This window comes from Sus scrofa, unplaced genomic scaffold (genome assembly GCF_000003025.6).
Source record: "Sus scrofa isolate TJ Tabasco breed Duroc unplaced genomic scaffold, Sscrofa11.1 Contig1617, whole genome shotgun sequence".
NCBI lineage: Eukaryota > Metazoa > Chordata > Mammalia > Artiodactyla > Suidae > Sus > Sus scrofa.
Genome location: NW_018084920.1, coordinates 134,403 through 142,472, shown reverse-complemented (window position 1 = coordinate 142,472; position 8,070 = coordinate 134,403). Strand labels below are relative to the sequence as shown.

General features: G+C 36.4%; 1 pseudogene; it reads left to right on the top strand.

The window, feature by feature from the left end:
- Positions 1–4,652: 4,652 nt before the first annotated feature.
- Positions 4,653–6,146, top strand: LOC110258237 (annotated as a pseudogene).
- The last annotated feature ends 1,924 nt before the right edge of the window (positions 6,147–8,070 follow it).

Here is an 8,070-nt window from a genome sequence, read left to right as displayed (position 1 = left end):
TAGACCAAAAGTATTATAATTCACCTAAAACTAACATATAAAATTTAATGCAATTCTCATTAAAATTCCAACAGTTATGCTATTAATCGCATGTAATTATTTCTAGATGCACCTAGAAGAATAAAACTCACAAGTATCCCACAAATGTACAAATAAGATCCAATGAAATAAATTTAAAATATGTTTTGGTCTAGGAATACCTAATGCACAGAACAAAAAAATGCAGAAAAAGGAGTTCCCGCTGTGGCACAATGGGATCAGCAGTGTCTTGGGAGTGCTAGGACCCAGACTCCATCCCTGGCCCAGCACTGTGGGTTAAGAATCAATCTAGGTTAGTTCTCAACTATGGCTGGGATCTTATCCCTGGCCTGGGAATTCCATATGTCATGGGGCATCCTAAAAAAAAAACAGACAGTAAAAGATTTCTACAAGTCAGGTAAGGTAGTATGTTCAATTACAAAGACGGAATTTAAATTCAGTGCGAAAAGAATTATTTAATGAATGTTGTGACTACAACTTCTGTAAGTAGATATGTTAGATCTATTTTTCAAAACACGTACAATAGATTAAATGACTGATATTATCTATCTATCTATCCATAGATCGGTAGATGGATCATGTATACACACATATACAGTGTGTATGTATTTCCTGGAAGAAAATACATGATGCATGGTTAAACATTTCTCAATGGAAAAGAAAAAAAAAAAAAAAAAAAAAAAAAAAACCACTAAAACAAAGGACAGAAGTTCCCTTTGTGGCTCAGTGGTTAAGGAACCCTAGTCCCCATGAGGATGCGGATTGGATCCCTGGCCTCTCTCAGTGGGTTAGGGAATCCTGCCTGCCATGGGCTGTGGTGTAGGTTGCAGCGACACTCAGATCCAGCGTTGCTGTGGCTCTGGCTAGGCTGGTGGCTGTGGCTCCCATTCAACCCCTAGCCTGGGAATATCCATATACCACAAGTGTGGCCCTAAAAGGCAAAAATAAAAATAAAAAACAAAATAAAATAAAGGAAAGAGTGCTATACTTTGGAATATATGTACTTTAAAACACTTCCTGTACACAATGTTATATATTGATCTATTTCAATAAAATGGGGGAAAAAGGAAAATGATCTTCATACCAAGAGGAAATACAGTTATTAAACAAATACATGGAAAAAACTGTTTACCCTTGAGAGTAATAAAGGAAATGCAAGAGAAAAATCTTTAAAATAGCATTTTAGATCTACTAAAACAGCAAAATTACAGCTTTTTAGTACAATAATTTTCAACATTGGAATGAAATACTTGATGGGACCGTCAATTAGTACAATACTTTTGGAAAGGAATATAGCAATAAAGAACAATAGCCATAAATATAGTAAAAAATGAAAATAAAAAGTAAATATAAAACATTATATAAATCAAAACACACCATACACTAAATCCAAAAAAAGCATGGGTTCGAGTAATATCTAAGTTATAAAAAAGAGCTCTGACACAGAGAAACAACAGGATATACAAATAATTCAAAAAGAAGTGAAGAATAGGAATAGGTAATTTGCCTATGAGCAAATCAAATTTAAAGATAAATGCATAAATATATATAAATTTAGACAAACTCATTTGTAGTCCAAGCAAAAATGAAGAGATATTGAGATAGTGGGGGTGTTGAAAAGACCTCTTAGCTTTCCTGATTATTAGAACCTGAGGGAAATGGCTTTTCTTCACTGTGTCTTTTGAAATGTAAATACAATTGTAATGGTAACTGTAAATAAAATGTAGATCTAAATGTAGATTGAAATGCAATGGAAGTTACAATATTGCATCACTGTATTCACTTAAACTTCTATAAGAAAACAAACTCGTGCACAGAGAGACAACTTATCAGTAGTTGCCCGAGTGGGGAAGGGCAGGAAGGAGAGGGCACAGGGAAGAACAGAGATGCCCATGGACCCTTGGGGCTGATGGACATTTTCACTCTTTTTATGGTATTAATGTTTTCACAGGCATGTACATATGTCAAAATTTTTAAATTGTACACTCTAAATATGTGCAGTTTATTGTGTGTTGATTTTCCTTCAGTGAAACTATTAAGAAAAGTAAGAAAATGAACAAAATAACCTGATACTTGTTATCCTCTTTGTCCCCAAGGACACTGAAGCCAAAGCACTTTTTTTGTTAATTATTTTGCTTTTGTCAAATAAAATTACTCCAAAGAGTCATTAGTGACTTCTGAGGGTAAATCACCAAGGACCATTTTAAAATTCATTTATTTGCAGGGACAGCAAACTAAAAAAAAAAAAAAAAAGAAAAGATAAGGTTGGTACTGTTCAAACCTTTTTCTCTGTCCAAAGATATTGAAATACCAACTCTTTCAAAAGAGGAGAGAGTTTCTGCCACTGGGATCACTATGTTTTAACCTTTTATTTATTTTTTATTTATTTATTTAGTCTTTTCTGGGGCTGCACCCATGGCATATGGAGGTTCCCAGGCTAAGGGTCTAATCGGAGCTGCAGCCACTGGGCTACACCAGAGCCACAGCAACATGGGATCCAAGCCACATCTGCCACCTACACCACAGCTCACGGAAACACCGGATCCTTAACCCACTGAGCAAGACCAGGGATAGAACCCGCAACCACATGGTTCCTAGTCGGATTTGTTAACCACTGAGCCACGACGGGAACTCCCACTATGTTTACTTTTTAAATGTTAATCTATACACAAAAATATTTTTTAGGCCTCTCCTGAGAGAGTCAATCCTTTTTTTTAATTTATTTATCTCCTGGAGACAGCAATCTCAGGGAGCTTTCTACACATTCAAAAATCCTCAAGGTGAAAACTGATGTATGAGCAGAAGTTCACATGAAAACCTTCATAAAACCAACCATTTCATATATGTGGCTTAGGAATTACTATTTTAATCACCTTAAGGAAGTTATGATTGACAGAAAAGTAAGTAGTAAGTATAATAAGTTTTTCAACATTAGTAATATTTCCCTTTGTTTAACTTTGGTCATATTTTTCTCTGAGGAAAAATAGTTCACCTGCCTGCATTAAATTTAGATACACAAGCTATCACTTTTATATGGTATAAAGACTTCAAAAATATGTGGAGATGTCTTACTATAAATAGGTGGATATATAAATGAGAATCCTAATACAATGTATACCCAGAAATGACATAAGCCATACCACAACCTCAAAGTGAAAAATATACAAGCTCTGCGTAGGAATGTGTGAGTGTGGGTACTTCTCCCTTCATCTCTCATTAGCAATCCCTGCCTCCTTCCAAATGTTTATTGAAAGATAGATGAACCAGAATCTATTGGTTACATGTTAGTGTCAATGAGATTATTGAATAATATTTTATAATACTATATAATATCTTGTAAGAAAAAAATAATTTTTGAACACTGAGTAATGTCCACAGCATGCTAAGTGAAGTTACATAGTGATGCATATGTAACCTGAGAGATAAAGAGAAAGGATGACACCCAAAGGTTGATAGAATGCAATTACCATTCTCTACTACTTCTGAAATTAATCTAATACATATATGTATATATATGGCATATGTCCCAAAATTCTCTGGGAGGGTCCTAGTTTTCCGGAAAACTATGAGTGGTAGGTCAGCACTTCATCCCCACACTGGTGACTGCCAGTGTGTGTTTAACATTATGAACTGGGCAAACCACCAGATATGGCCCTTCTACTTCAGTATGAATAAAATACAGTTAAAAAGCAATGAAGAGAAAGTCTTCATAAACAAATAAACTACAATTGCAAAGGGAAAACTTTTTCTTATTGACATAGGATTATAAGCATTGAGACGCACTGAAAATTGAGAACATTCAATTACCCCACCACAGTAATTAAATCTTAATAACCTAGAAAATTACTGTGCAGTAGCACTGGGCATAAACTTAGCATCAGAAAACCCATGACCTCTGGAATTAACATTGCATTAATAGGTAACAGTGAAGAGATGATTAGGTTTACTCAGTTAAGTTGCAAAATACAGGACAAAGTATACAAAATAAGCACTTACTATAATAATTGGCACAGAATGTTTGGTTAATACTATAATAACTGGCACAGAATACATAGTTAATACATGGTTAATACTTACTATAATAACTGGCACAGAGCGGATATTTAATACTATAATAACCAGCGCAGAATATATGGTTAATACGGGAAGAGGGAGAAGAGCACCCAACCACGTGGATGATCACGGCTTCTGTTTTAGTGACATTGAAACGGACATGAGTGGTTAGTACAAGCAGGTGTTTGTGAGTCAGTTCAATATATAAGAAGATGTGCTTGGTATTCAAGTCAATAATGTTAAGTCAGAAAAAAAATCATTACTGGAAACAGAAACTTAGTCTTCCTGAAGTGAAAGATGTTATATAAAATGGTAGGAATTGTGGATTAAACAGAGAGGGGTGTTTAGTCAGAAGGGAAGAGGAACTAAGAGATTCAAGCAATCCAAGCAGGCACAAAGATAACTTAGAAAAATCATATGTGTAAGTTTACAGTTCCTTTATAAGAGCATTTTTTTAAAAATACGATAAAATTGTGTTTAATGTACTTTATCCTGCATAACACTTGGCACATTGATAGAGACATGTGGAAGGACGCCAAGGGAGGGAAGCTTAGGCAGAGTCTTCTGTGTAATGTTTACCCTTGTTCATAGGAGAAAACACACTTATCCACAACAACAACAAAAATAGAAAAGTAGTAGAAAGCTGGAGCAGAGATTCCATGTCCTGGTCAGGATTCTTTAGAGTAAGTCCAAAGTACACAGGATGTATCACATTTGGACAAGGACTAAACTGTTAACCAGAAGCATAATTTAATGATGTGAGTTTTTCTACGTGGCTCTGAATATGGAAGAATGTGGGGAGGCAAACAACACTGCTATTCATGAATTGACACTCTATTCGGAACATGTCCACACAGATGCATGTTGTGATTTAAAGTATACTGAACACTGAGCTGATTAGATTAGATTTTACACACGTTAGAGACTCTAAATAATAAAATTATTGAATTATTGGGCATGCAGGCTGGACAGAAGTCATCAGTGATGAGAAACTATGCAATAACCACCTTCATTCTGCTGGGACTGACAGATGACCCTGAGCTGCAGGTTCGGATTTTTTTCTTTCTCTGTCTCACCTACACCCTGAGTGTAACTGGAAACCTGACCATCATCACACTCACCTCTGTGGATTCCCACCTGAAAACACCCATGTACTTTTTCTTAAAAAATTTCTCCTTCTGAGAAATCTCATTCACAACGGCCTGTATTCCCAGATACTTGTATAATATAGCAACAGGTGACAAGGTCATTACCTATAACGCGTGTGTCATTCAAGTGTTTTTCACTGACCTCTGTGGAGTAACAGAGTTTTTTCTCCTGGCCGCCATGTCCTATGACCGCTACGTGGCCATCTGCAAACCCCTGCATTATGTGACCATCATGAGCAGCAGAGTCTGTGGGATTCTCATCAGCTCTTGTTGGATGGCTGGTCTGTGTGTTTTAATCCCACCACTTAGCCTGGGTTTAAATCTGAAATTCTGTGACTCTAAGAGGATTGATCATTTTGGCTGTGATGCGTTTCCCTTAGTGAAAATCTCATACTCAGACACATGGCTCATGGAACAGTCGGTTATAATCTGTGCTGTGCTGACCCTGAATATGACTCTCACTTGTGTAGTTCTGTCCTATGCCTACATCATCAAGACAATTTTTAGGTTCCCTTCTGACCAGCAAAGGAAAGAGGCTTTTTCAACCTGCTCTTCCCACATGATTGTGGTTTCCATCACCTATGGAACGTGCATTTTCATCTACATGAATCCTACAGCAAAGGAAGATGTAACCATAAATAAAGTCTAAAGTCGTTTCACTGCTCATTATTTCTATTTCACCTGCATTGAACCCATTCATTCATTTATACTTTGAGAAACAATCAAGTTAAGAAAGCCTTTAAGGACTCAATCAAAAGAATTGCCTTGGTCTCAACTATGTAGAAGAAAATAATGTTTTTAAAAAACTATCTCGAGTCAAGAATAAATGGCCACTCACATTGCATTTTTGAAGTTTGTAGTCTTTTGAATATTTTTCAAGTTTAGATATTTTTTAAACTTTTGAAGTTTAGGGGTTTTTTGGGTTTTTTGTTTGTTTGCTTTGTTTTTATGTCTTTTTCAGTGCTGCACCCACGGCATATGGAGGTTCCCAGGCTAGGGTCTAATTCAAGCTTTAGCCGCCGACCTTTGCCAGAGCCACAGCAACACTGGATCTGAACCATGTCTGCAACCTACACCACAGCTCTCTGCAACACCAGATCCTGAACCCAGTGAGCAAGGCCAGGGATCAAACCGGCAACCTCATGGTTACTAGTCAGTTTTGGTAACCACTGTGCCACGACGGGAACTCCTGAAGTTATTTTTTAATAATTACACTTGTCATATCAATTTTCTCAATATTTCTTATCCCTAGATTCCACTGAGCCTTGCTAAAGCCATTTTTGTATGTTCACTATTCAAATCATTATCTTATCTTTTATATGTCAATTTCTCTTCCAAAATATTTTGGAAAGAAATTAAATTCAGGAGTTCGCGTTGTGGTGCAGTGATTAACGAATCTGACTAGGAACCATGAGGTTGCGGGTTCGGTCCCTGCCCTTGCTCAGTGGGTTGACGATCCGGCGTTGCCGTGAGCTGTGGTGTAGGTTGCAGACACAGCTCAGATCCGCATTACTGCGGCTCTGGTGTTGGCCAGTGGCTACAGCTCCGATTCCACCCCTAACCTGGGAACCTCCATATGCCGCGGGAGTGGCCTAAGAAATAGCAAAAAGACCAAAAAAAAAAATTAAATTCATAATATTAAACACATAATAAAATCATAACTCAGTTAAAATAGAGGGTAAAAATTTGTGTCAGTCTTCTCAAATATTCACACAAATTATATCTAAACACATGTAATAAGAGGAATTTTATGTAAATGTTTAAAATGGGTGAACAGGCATATAATTTAAAATACACAGAAAAGATAACAGCATTTCTCAATACTGAGAAAAGAGAAGAAAATCTTTATTACTGTTATGAACACACAGAAATGCTGAATAAATTTTTTAAAATATCCCTTTGAGTACATAGCTGAAATAACCATTGCAAAGTTGTAAATTGAAGATTTCAGAAATAAAGATTCAATGAAAAGTAGAGCAATAATGATGGAAGGAAGGGGTGCTCAGGAGAGCAGAGACAGTTGTCAGCGGAGCACAGATTGTGCTACGGATCACAGACACTTAGGTTTGAAGTCTCAGGATTAGTGCATTGGGAGCACTTGGTGACACAAGAGCTACACATTCAATGAACTTTGGATTGGAAAATCATTCCCATTTTCACAGAAAGATTACGTTTTTTTCTGAAAAGTATTGTCTGATGCTTATTAGAGCTGTGTCAAGGGAAAAACACTCCCAAGTGTATTTCATAGTCCATGCCAACATCTAACACAAATTAAGTTTTATAATCCAACTTCTGTTATAAGCATTTAAGTTATAGATATACAGAACTGAAAAACATCACAAATGTAATTTTTGAGAACTTAAGTAATTTATGTCAATTTAACTAGTTGCTAGAAAGGATTAACTGCTTAACAAATTAACTAATATCTGGAAAGCAGTGCAATGAAGGCAGGCCATCACAAATTTTTTGAAACACTGGAAAAGCTGAGGTCAAAAGGTATTGTGTGGTGTTTTTTGTTTAATTTTTTTATTAAAGTATAAGTGACTTATAATGATCTGTCAATTTCCTCTTTACAGCAAAGTGACCCAGTCATTCTTTTTCTCATATTATTTTCCATCACATTCTATCACAAGTGATGGGAAGTATAGTTCCCTGTGCTTTACAGAAGGACCTCATTGTTTACCTGTTCTGATTGTAAGAGTTTGCATCTTCTAACCCCAAACTCCCAGTCTATCCCACTCCTTCCCACTCTCCCTGGGTAACCACAAGTCTGACCTCCATGTCTGTGAGTCTGTTTCTGTTCTGTGCATAGGTTCACCTGTGCCATATT